This window comes from Panthera tigris, chromosome B4, assembly GCF_018350195.1.
Source record: "Panthera tigris isolate Pti1 chromosome B4, P.tigris_Pti1_mat1.1, whole genome shotgun sequence".
NCBI lineage: Eukaryota > Metazoa > Chordata > Mammalia > Carnivora > Felidae > Panthera > Panthera tigris.
In genome coordinates this window covers 45,686,509-45,698,094 of record NC_056666.1, presented here as the reverse complement: position 1 = coordinate 45,698,094, position 11,586 = coordinate 45,686,509, and the positions used below count along the sequence as shown (strand labels likewise).

Here is an 11,586-nt window from a genome sequence, read left to right as displayed (position 1 = left end):
TCACCAGGGTTTTTAAAGATACAAATGGAATTTGGGAGTGAACTTTATACAGTGAGCACTAGAGGGCAGTAGCTGGTTTATAAGTATAGCAATGAAGACAAATGTAGGAAATGACAGAAACAGGCTTTTCTCCTGTTTCTTCCTCACCTCCTCCTTCTGCTTCTCTCCTGGACACACACACACACACACACACGCACACCCATCTACATTAAGCTCATAAAGCTCATTAAGAGGAAAGCTGGTCTAGTGAAAATAACTACCTTTCATATATTTTCCAATTTAACAGCTTGACACAAATCTCCAAGGGGTTTACATAAGCTTTAAGTAGGCTGAATAAATAAAACCTTGAATCAATTTAATTTAACAAGTATTTATTGAATATCCACATGCAGGCCAGAATCAGATCAGTAACTAAGTGCCTTGGAATTTAAAATTTTCTCCTCGTCTTTGTTAGCAGAATTGGACAGTGGGAATAAGGCTTTCTCTGGGTGCTTACAGAAGTTTTCTTCTGGTTCCTTCGTAGCTCTCTTTCCACCTTACTGCATTGCCTTCTTTCTTGCGAAGGAGAAACTCGAACAGGAGCCCGGATGAAAGATGCTTGGGGCCCAAACTCCGGCAGTGAGCGTGGGGATGTGAATTGCAGGGGAACAGCTGGATTTAAGACCAACTTCTAAGGAGGAAAGAGTAGCTCTTCTTACATAGCTCTCCCTGCCCATTAGACCTGTCATTGTGGCAGAGACTGCTGCAAGGGGCAGTGAAAGGGAAGGAAGCCGGCCTGTACTTTCTTGTAAGTAATTTTAACAGTGAATGGCCTGGGCAACCTTTTAAATAAAGGTGAACTGAACTATAAGCCCCCTCCTAGGGATAGTGACAGCCTAGAAGAAGCAAGAATACTAGAAAGGACCCCTTGCTCAAAAATATCCTTTCTCCATATTTTACCAATAGGACACTCACCTGGGTTAAAAAGCTATTCTCAAAAAAGCTGATGGCCTCTGAAAGGTGAACCCTATGGCTGACTCACTCTCAATAAATACATCTATGTCCTTGTTTCTCAATTACCCCTGGCCTGAGTGAGGCATCCTTGAAACTCTTTGGTTCTCAGACTGTGGCAGGCAATACAAGCAACAGCCAACCCCAATTCCACTTTTGCCTCATTTGTTGTAGGTTAGAAGTGTCACATTCTTTTCCAGCCTCTCTTGAAGTTAGGGATGGGCCTGTGGCCCGGTTCTAGCTGAAAGGAAACCTACTGGGGGCTTCTAGGAAAGATTCTCCTCCTTGATAAGTGAGGGTTACACAAAGAAGAAAGTCCCCCTCCCCCCCACCCCAACCCCTTATTTCCTGCTTGGAATGTTGGTTGAGTAAGGACTTGATACTTGGAGCTACTGCAGTCTTTCTGCCACCATGAGGTGAGAAATCACTAACAAGCTGAGCATGGCAAAATGGGATTTGGGAAGAGTCTGGTCCTTGACAACTTGGTTGTCAAGCAACAGCACCAGCTCTGGAACTGTCCACTTCCAATCTCGTTCCGTAATAAGTCTCTAACATTTGTACCATGTTTAGTTGAGCATTCTGTTACTTATTAATAACGATAGCAAGTGCTTATCAGGTACTTGACTTTGTGCCAGGCACACATTTATATATATGAACTCATATCATTCTTATAACAGCCTCGTGAAGAACTTCTTATTTTGCATATGAGGAAGCCGAAGCGGAGGGAGGTTTAAGCGTCTTGCCTGAGGTCACTTGCCTGGGTAATCTGGCTCTGACATTCCCACTCCACAGTCTTTCAGCTGGAGATGATGCACAGCGTAACCAAAAAAGAGGTGTGCAGTAGACGGGACATATTCTAGATAACAGCTTTTAAAGGGTGTTGACTGGAACTGTTCAAAACTGTTGAAAGAGCTTTTAAAGGGTGTTTTACCTTGAGCCCAAAGCGTGGCAGTTGAGATCTGTGGTTTCATTCTGAGGCAGGCTTGCTCCAGTTTCTCAGCCGCGGACATCCTGTCTTCTTGTTTGGTCCCTGACCACCTGTGCCAATGTTAATGGTCACTCTCTAGTCAGAAGAACCCTGGAGTAGAAAACCCATCTTGTTGCTTGTTCTTGCACCTCAATGAACAGTACCACCAGCCACCAGTCTCCCTTGTACCGAGCAACTTCAAAGTCCTACTCCATTTCTGCCTCTCCCTCAGCCTCCACAACCAGTGTTTACCACATACTGTCTCTTCTCTTTCAGAAACGCTTCTCAGAGCCAGCCTTCCCGCTCCCACCTCCTATTTGTCTCCTAACCTGTTTTTCCCTACTCCCACGTTATATACTCCCTCCACATGACCTCCCATTACCTTAAAAGCACCACACACACACACATGGGGCGCCCGGCTGGCTCAGTTGGTGAAGCATGTGACTCTTGACCTCAGTTCAAGTCCCACACTGGGTGTAGAGATTACTTAAAAATAAAACCTTGGGGTGCCTGGGTGGTTCAGTCAGTTGAGGATCCAACTTCGGCTCAGGTCATGATCTTGCAGTCCATGGGTTCCAGCCCTGCGTTGGGCTCTGTGCTGACAGCTCAGAGCCTGGAACCTGCTTCGGATTCTGTGTCTCCCTCTCTTTCTGCCCTTCCCCTGCTCATGCGTGATCTCTCTCTCTCTCTGTGTCTCTCTCTCTCTCTGTGTCTCTCTCTCTCTCTCTCTGTGTCTCTCTCTCTCAAAAATAAAAATAAACATTTAAAAAAATTTTTTAAAAATACAAAACAAAATTTTAAAAACAAAGCATAACACACAATACATCCCGCACTACCTGTGCCCCCCAACCCCCCATTACCTGAAGGGGTGATTAGCCATTCATGTGGCCTAAGAAGCCTCCCCATGTGCTAGCCCCAAGCTATCTGTCCGTCTACCTTCCCCCTCACAAAATCTCTCTCTTCACCATTTCTCAAACGTGCCAGGCACTTTCATGAGCTATGCTATTCCCTCTGCTCGTAAATACCCTTCTCTTTCTTCACCTGGCAAATTTCCACTCACCTCTCAAGATTCGGCTCAAACATCACCTCCGCCACAGTCTTCCCAGAGTCTCCCAGGTGAGTATTATTCCTCCCAGATTTCTGGCATGGCTGTGGATTTATACCATTAGTGAGACACTTGCATGGTATCTTCTAACATATCGGTTTATACATTCCACTGCTAGACTGATTCGTTAGACAGCAATGTTATTCTGATTCCCCCGCCCTTAATAGTGTGCCTGGCACACGGTAGACCCACGATAAATGATCACGCGTGAATTTTAAAGCCTGTTCGTTACAGTTCATTCTTTTCAGCAATGGACAGTAAGGTGATCAGCTGTACATGCAACAGCTTCTATGTCATGAGGAGAAAACCTAGTCAAGACCCCACTTCCAAACACTTTTTAGGAGAATGGGATACAATCCAGGTACACAGTACTAAAGTGTATACTTTTATTTTAACTAAGACCATGTGCTGAGGATCAGCATTGCGATTTTGTTTATGTCTCTCTTTAGAATTGAGGTAGTACAGTTTACTTAGCCCGTAGAGAGGGTGAGCTGACAGAATTTGTTTTTGTTTGTGCTCTTATATTTTTGGGTAAGTTGAAAGGTAACTTTTAGAGTGCTTTGACGGCCAAAATCAGGCTCAGAATCTAAGTTATCTGTCCCCAGATTATGACGGTGATTAGCAAGAGTCAAAGCTGAAACCAAGAGCCTTCTGATTCCATATTCTCTCCACCTCCCTGCACTACTGTCGGCACTGGTATGTCCCCGTAGAAATAACACAACTAGTCTAACACTCACCCGGATGTTAGGGGAGGGGAGGGTTCCAATTTTTTTTTTTTTAAGATTTTATTTTAGGGATGCCCTGGTGGCTCGGTCGGTTAAGCATCTGACTTCGGCGCAGGTCATGATCTTGTGGTTCATGGGTTCCAGCCCCACACTGGGCTCTGTGCTGACAGCTCAGAGCCTGGAGCCTGCTTCAAATTCTGTGTCTCCCTCCCTCTCTGCCCCTCCCCTGCTCATGCTCTATCTCTCTCTGTCTCTCAATAATAAATAAACGTTAAAACAAATTTTTTTTTAATAAATAAAATACTGTGTTTATCAAGAGCCAAAAAAAATTATCTACGCAACTTCTGGTATTCAACTTTTTATTTTTTTTTATTTTTTTAAACTTTTTTTTTTAAATGTTTATTTATTTATTTTTGAGAGAGACAGAGAGAGAGAGAGAGAGCAAGGGGAGGGGCAGAGAGAGAGGGAGACAGAATCCCAGGCAGGCTCCATGCTGTCAGCACAGAGCCTGACGTGGGGCTTGAACCCATGAACCATGAGATCATGACCTGAGCGGAAACCAAGAGTTGGACGCTTAACCAACTGAGCCACCCAGGCGCCTCGGTATTCAACTTTTTATATGGATGACTTGTCTTCACAGCAGTATTGAAAAGTCCCCAGAAGGTTAGCGCTTCATCTTCACTTCTTTTTATCTGTTAGTGTCATTGATTATTTGCCACTTGTGGCTATGGCTCATGCCTATTTTTTTTTTTTCCTCACCAAGTCCTAATTACAGTGCATTAAAGAATAAGAAAAATACAGTTCAGAGAATTGAAGGACTTGCCCAACCTTGCCTCTGTGTCTCCAGCCTTGCTTTTGCTTTTTCTGTTGTGACAGCTGCTGCTGGCCTGTGCACTGAATAGGTGATCAGTAAACACCTGTTACTTGTAACATCTTGGAGACTTCTCAACTCTAAGGCTTTTGGCCTTTTTTTTTTTTTTTAATGTTTATTTATTATTGGGAGACAGAGAGAGAGACAGAGTGTGAGCAGAGGAGGGGCAGAGAGAGAGAGGGAGACACAGAATCTGAAGCAGGTTCCAGGCTGTGAGCTGTCAGCACAGAGCCCGATGCAGGGCTTGAACTCATAAACCTCGAGATCATGACCTGAGTCGGACGCTTAACTGACTGAGCCACCCAGGTGCCCTCCCCCCCCATTTTTTTAGGCTTTTGGCCTTTCTATTGTGGGATGAAAGGAAGTCCAAATGCAGCAAGACAAAAATGATACAAATTAGGAATGGCAGTGGGCTCTTGCATAGTTCTGGCTGATGCCGTCCCCTATTCCTTGCCTTCTTCCCTCCTTCCTTGCCAGCACTGCCCTCAACAAATCCGGCCCTGAGACCTGCGTTCCCCTCCAGTATCCCCTCTGCCTTCTGTGGCACGGCTCCCAGGCGAAATGGGAGACAAGGGGCGGGGAGCTGGCAGGCTCTGTCTGAGCTGCTTGTCTCCTCAGAGACTTGACCTGTTCTCCCAGTCACTGCGAGCCACCGGCTTGCACCATCACAGGGAAAAAGGAAACCCTTACCAGATATCATAGCACATACCTGACCATACACACTGGTGGGCCTCTTCTGCAGGCTTATGCATAATAAGCTTTACATTTTTTTATGTTTGTTTGTTTATTTATTTATTTATTTATTTATTTTTGAGAGAGAGAGAGAGAGAGAAAGAGAGAGAGAGAGAGAGAGAGCAAGCCAGGGATGAGCAGAGAGAGAGGGAGAGAGAAATCCCAAGCAGGCTCTGCACTTGGCACAGGGCTCGAACTCACAAACTGAGATCGTGACCTGAGTCAAAACCAACGGTTGGATGCTTAACCGACTGAGCCACTCAGGTGCCCTGTATAAGCGTAAGAAAAAGAAAAGGAAAGAAAAGAAAAGAAATCTTAAAACAAAATTTTTTTTAACGTTTATTTTTTATTTTTGAGAGAGAGACAGGGCATCAATTGGGGAGGGACAGAGAGAGAGATGGAGACACAGAATCTGAAGCAGGCTCCAGGATCCAAGTTGTCAGCATAGAGCCCAATGCAGGGCTCCAACTCACGAACTGTGAGATCATGATCTCTGAGTCGAAGTCAGACACTTAAATGACTGAGCCACCCAGGTGCCCCCAAAGTGAAGAAATCTGAAAGGATATAATGTAAAAGAAATAGGATTTGGAGCTAGGGAGAATAGGTGACAAGAGAGGATTCCAGGGACTGGGCAGATGAACCATTAGCCAGCAGATCGATGTCATTGGTTAACATTTAATGAAAGTATGCAGGGTGCTAAATTGATCGACCTCAGCCAGTGTCCCCTGACAGACCACTAGGGTGGCCACGCTGGGCTGACCAGGTACAGTGCCACACAGGCCCAATGCTGCTGCCACACCTTCTCCTTTTTGAGTGCTCCATGGAAGAGAGGAACAGGGATAACTGCTTTTTTGCAGACGGCAAGGAACTACACAGGATCTTCCTTTCCTACCTGCCCCTGCCTTCCAGTCCAGCCTTCCCCTATTCCAGGCAGGTTCTGCATATCTCAGTTTTCTTCACATCGCCTTCAGTCAACATCATCAGCAAGCTTTTGTTTATTTTTTATTTTAGTTTAGTTTAAGTAGGCTTCACGCCCAGCATGGAATCCAGTGTGGGGCTTGAACTCACGCCCCTGAGATCAAGACCTGAGCTGAGATCAAGAATCGGATGCGTAACCAACTGAGCCACCCAGGCGCCCCAACATCATCAGCAATCTTAAGACTTGGCAGGGGTGGGGGACCAAAAAGCTTCTTATCTTACAAAAAAAAAAAAAAAGGAAAGCCTTTGCATTAGGAGGACTTTGTCCAGCTCAGGCACAGTTACCAGCATCCTCCTCTCCTCCCGTAAAGTGGCAATAACAGAACATACCCCTGGCCATCCCCTCCCCCCATCCCCTCCCCCCCCCCCACACCGCGCAGGGGAGAGGAAAAGGGCACAACTTTGAGAAAAACAAGTATCAAGGGTTGACGGTGTGTGCTGAACTTTAAAATGTGAAACTACGGTGAAAAATATTTTGGAAAAGAAACTATCTTCCAAATTGTGCGACATAGTAAAGTTAATGGAGCCCATATGTCGTCTACTAAAACTTAGAAAAACAAACTAAAAACAATACTTTAGCGCCTGCCAGGGTGAAATGTGATCCACTTCTTAATGCTCACTCAACCCAGAGTGAAATGCTTTAAAATGGTAATGATTCCAAAGTGCAGCCTGAACTCAGTGGATAAACAACAGACGTCAAACACAGGGGGGTGGGGTGGGGGGGTAATGTTCTGATCCCAGCTCTGGGCAAAATCACTTCATCTCCCAGTTCTTTCTCAATTTTCTCGGCTTTAGAATGGGGATATCAGTATTTCACGAGGTGTTTACAAGGCATACTAAAATGATCGTAAAGCACTTTACAAATGTTCAATAACTGATGCTTTTTTCACAATTTGGCTTTATAACATCCTTCATTATTCACTCAGTGGTGTGGAAATAAATGAAGACATGCCAAATGAGCACAGAGGCTATTTATTCAGAGCTTGCTATAGTAAGGGAGTCAGCCACCATGGCTTGCACTTGGCAGAGGCACCAGCCAAGCAGGGGAGTAGCTAGTCTCTGAAGTGGAAAAAAAGGGAAGGATTCAGGTAATCTCTGGTGGGAGTTTATTGGTGTGGGGAAGGTGGAGGTGGGCTATCTAGAAGCAGGGCGTCTTATGGGATAGGTTTGGGGAGCACATTTGGCTTTCTCAAGTTGGTCCTGGTTGTAAAGGGGGTGGGGATCCTGAGGTGGAAGGCAAGTTCCTTGGCTTCTAGAGCTGATTGCAGAAGAGGTTGTGGGTCAGAGATCTACTGTCATATGGGTCATATATTTGGCCATTGCCTGTTTGTATGTTCCGTCCTTCAGTGGAAAATGAAAGGTGGGAAGAGTCCGAATACCCACAGAAGCCTAGGAGCCTAGAAAGTAGCTTGAACCTTTGATACCTTGTAATCACTTATAGAAGCAGCGAATTCCGAGGACAGACTCCTGAACTAATAGTATTGACTCTCCAGAATCAATGGGCATACCACCAGACTGGTAGTTGGGACAACCAGGTTCTAAATGTGGTGATTCTATTGTGTCCATTCCCCACCCCAGCCTGAGACAAGTCACATACCTTTCCAATTTCCTCAAGAATAGGCTGAGAATTCCTATCTGTGTAGTGTAGCTCATCATTTGGTTTTAAAAATAAATGGCTTGGCGGTGGGGGGGGGGGAGACACCTGGGTGGCTCAGTTGGTTAAGCGTCTGACTCTTGATTTCTGCTCAGGTCATGATCTCGAGGTTCATAAGATCAAGCCCTGCGTCAAGATCCTGGCTGACAGGTGCAGAGCCTGCTTTGGATTCTCTCTCTCTCCCTCCCTCTGCCCCTCCCCTGCTCTCCCTCTCTCTCTTTCTCCCAAAATAAGTAAATAAAACACTTAAATAAAAATAAATAAATAAAAATAAAAATAAAAATAAAAATAAAAATAAAAATAAAAATAAATGGCTGGGGCCTCCTGGCTCAGTTGGTGGAGCACACAACTCTTGATCTCAGGATGGTGGGTTCAAGCCCCGCAATCTTAAAAAAAAAATCTTAAAACAAAAGTGGCGTAAGTTTGTACAAGGAACCTATAAAGTGGGTATTTTGAACTCCACGAAGCAGGTATTTTAGAAGACATTCTAGAAGTGTGAGAAGGAAGATTATGCCTTCGAATTTTCATCTGGTGGACTAGAACCTTAAACATTTTCCATGTGTCCTGTGAGAAGACTGGCTGACACTCCCTCAGACTCACTATCTTTCCCACCTCTACCTCCATTAAGGCTCCCCACCCTCTGCCTCTCCATTTTCCATCTCTGTGACAGGACTAGTAGAAACGTGGGAATTTCTTTAGGCCCCTAACAGAAAGATGTGTACTTGATTTCTACCTCTCACTAATTCACCCATTTCTTAAAAAACAATGTGTTTCTTATTATTTTTAAGTGAAAATTTGAGTATTTTAAATATTATTTAAATATCTCATTTTTAACTTCTAATATCATAAATATTGATAGCTATAACCAATATAAACAAAATCTCTTTAGGTCCTCAACAATAGTTCAGAGTATAAAGGGGTCCTGAGACTAAAAAAATTGCCAACCACTGCTTTAGATAATATTACCTTTTGTCCTAGTAATCTAGAACATAAAATTGCACAGAAAAATTCATGCACAGTATGTTCATTGCAGCACATTTATCAATATAATCAACCTAAGTCTCTGAGAAGACTTATATATTTCATACTCGTTCATAAGGTAGAATATTATACAGTTACTGAACATATTTTCAAAGAATTTTAATGAATACAGACAAACTAATTTTATTTAAAAATGTTTTAAATGTTTATTTTTGAGAAAGAGAGAGGGACTGAGTGTGGGTGGGGGAGGGGCAGGGAGAGAGGGAGACACAGAATCTGAAGCAGGCTCCAGACTCTGAGCTATCAGGACAGAGCCCAATGTGGGGCTCAAACCCACACACTGAACCGTGAGATTATGACTTGAGCTGAAGTTGGACACCCAATTGGTTGAGCCACCCAGGCTCCCCCAGACAAACTAATTTTAGACAAAAGTGCCAAGAATACACAGATGAAGAAAGGGTGGTCTTCAATAAATGGTGTTGGGAAGACATTGTATCTACCTGCTAAGAATGAAATTGGATGCGTATCTGACACCATACACAAAAATCATCTCAAAATAGATTAAAGACTTAAATCTAATACCTCAAACCATAAAATTTCCAGAAGAAAACAGAGGGCAGAACTCCTTGACATTGGTCTTGGCAATGATTTTTTTGGACATGACACCCAAAGCACAGGCAACAAAAGCAAAAATAATCAAATGTGACTACATCAAACTAAAAAGGTTCTGCACAGCAAAGGAAACCGTTAACAAAATGGGAAGACAACCTATGGAATGGGAAAAAGAATTGTAAATTGCTTATCTGATAAGGGGTTAATATCCAAAATATATAGAGAACTCTTACAACTTAATAACAAACACAAAAACAAAACAAAACAAAACCCAAATAACCTGATTAAAAAATGGGCAAATGACCTGAACAGACATTTTTCCAAAGAAGATATACAAATGGCCAACAGATGCATGAAAAGGTGCTCATCATCACTAATCGTCAGGGAGATTCATATCAAAACCAAAATGACCAGATTTCAAGCTGTATTACAAAGCTGTAATCATCAAGACAGTATGGTACTGGCACAAAAACAGACACTCAGATCAGTGGAATAGAATAGAGAACCCAGAAATGGGCCCACAAACATATGGCCAAGTAATCTTTGACAAAGCAGGAAAGAATAACCAATGGATAAAGACAGTCTCTTCAGCAAGTGGTGCTGGGAAAACTGGACAGCGACATGCAGAAGAATGAACCTGGACCACTTTCCTACACCATACACAAAAATAAACTCAAAATGCATGAAAGACCTAAATGTAAGACAGGAAGCTGTCAAAATCCTTGAGGAGAAAGCAGGCAAAAACCTCTTTGATCGTGGCCATAGCAACTTCTTACTCAACATGTCTCCAGAGGCAAGGGAAACAAAAGCAAAAATGAACTGTTGGGACCTCATCAAAATAAAAACTTCTGCATAGTGAAGGAAACAATCAGCAAAACTAAAAGGCAACCAATGGAATGGGAGAAGATATTTGCAAATGACATATCAGATAAAGGGTTAGTATCCAAAATCTATAAAGAACTTATCAAACTCAACACTCAGAAAACAAAGAATCCAGTGAAGAAATGGGCAAAAGACACGAATAGACACTTCTCCAAAGAAGACATCCAGAAGGCCAACTGACATATGAAAAAATGCTCAACATCACTCATCATCAGGGAAATACAAATCAAAACCACAATGAGATACCACCTCACCCCTGTCAGAATGGCTAACGTTAAAAACTTAGGCAACAACAGATGTTGGCAAGGATGCAGAGGAAGAGGATCTCTTTTGCATTGTTGGTGGGAATGCAAACTGGTACAGCCACTCTGGAAAACAGTATGGAGGTTCCTCAAAAAATTAAAGATAGAACTACCCTACGACCCAGCAATTGCACTACTAGGTATTTATCCAAGGGATACAGGTGTGCGGTTTCTAAGGGGCACATGTACCGTATAGCAGCACTATCAACAATAGCCAAAGTATGGAAAGAGCCCAAATGTCCATTGATGGATGAATGGATAAAGAAGATATGGTGTATATATATATATACAATGGAGTATTACTTGGCAATCAAAAAGAATGAAATCTTGCCATTTGCAACTATGTGGATGGAATTAGAGGGTATTATGCTAAGCGAAGTTAGTCAGAGAAAGATAAATATCATATAACTTCACTCATATGAGAACTTTAAAATACAAAACAGATTAACATAAGGGAAGGGAAACAAAAATAATATAAAAATAGGGAGGGGGACAAAACATAAGAGACTCTTAAATATGGAGAACAGAGGGTTGCTGGAGGGATTGTGGGAGGAGGGATGGGCTAAACGGGTAAGGGGCATTAAGGAATCTACTCTTGAAATCATTGCTGCACTATATGCTAACTAACTCAGACGTAAATTAAAAAAAATAAATTAAATTAAAAATTTTTCCAACCCCCCCTCCAAAAATCCATAATGTGATATCACCTCACACCAGTCAGAACAGCTACTATCAAAAAGACAAGAAATAACAAACGCTGGCAAAGACGTGAAGAAGAGGCAACGTT

The 11,586-nt window shown here is 43.0% G+C and overlaps 1 long non-coding RNA gene across 4 annotated transcripts in view; it reads right to left on the bottom strand.

Annotated features, from left to right (window-relative positions):
• LOC107179073 overlaps nucleotides 1-11,586 on the bottom strand; it is a 43,387-nt gene that overhangs the window by 2,091 nt on the left and 29,710 nt on the right. For 2 of the 4 annotated variants that reach the window (XR_001509610.2, XR_006219796.1), the window contains 2 exons: nucleotides 3,018-3,106; nucleotides 1,922-2,028 (listed from right to left, as the gene is read on the bottom strand). This is a non-coding gene — a long non-coding RNA (uncharacterized LOC107179073). Of the gene's footprint in view, nucleotides 1-354; nucleotides 671-1,921; nucleotides 2,069-3,017; nucleotides 3,107-11,586 lie in introns of those variants that run through there. The other 2 variants (XR_006219794.1, XR_006219795.1) reach the window with 2 other exon arrangements.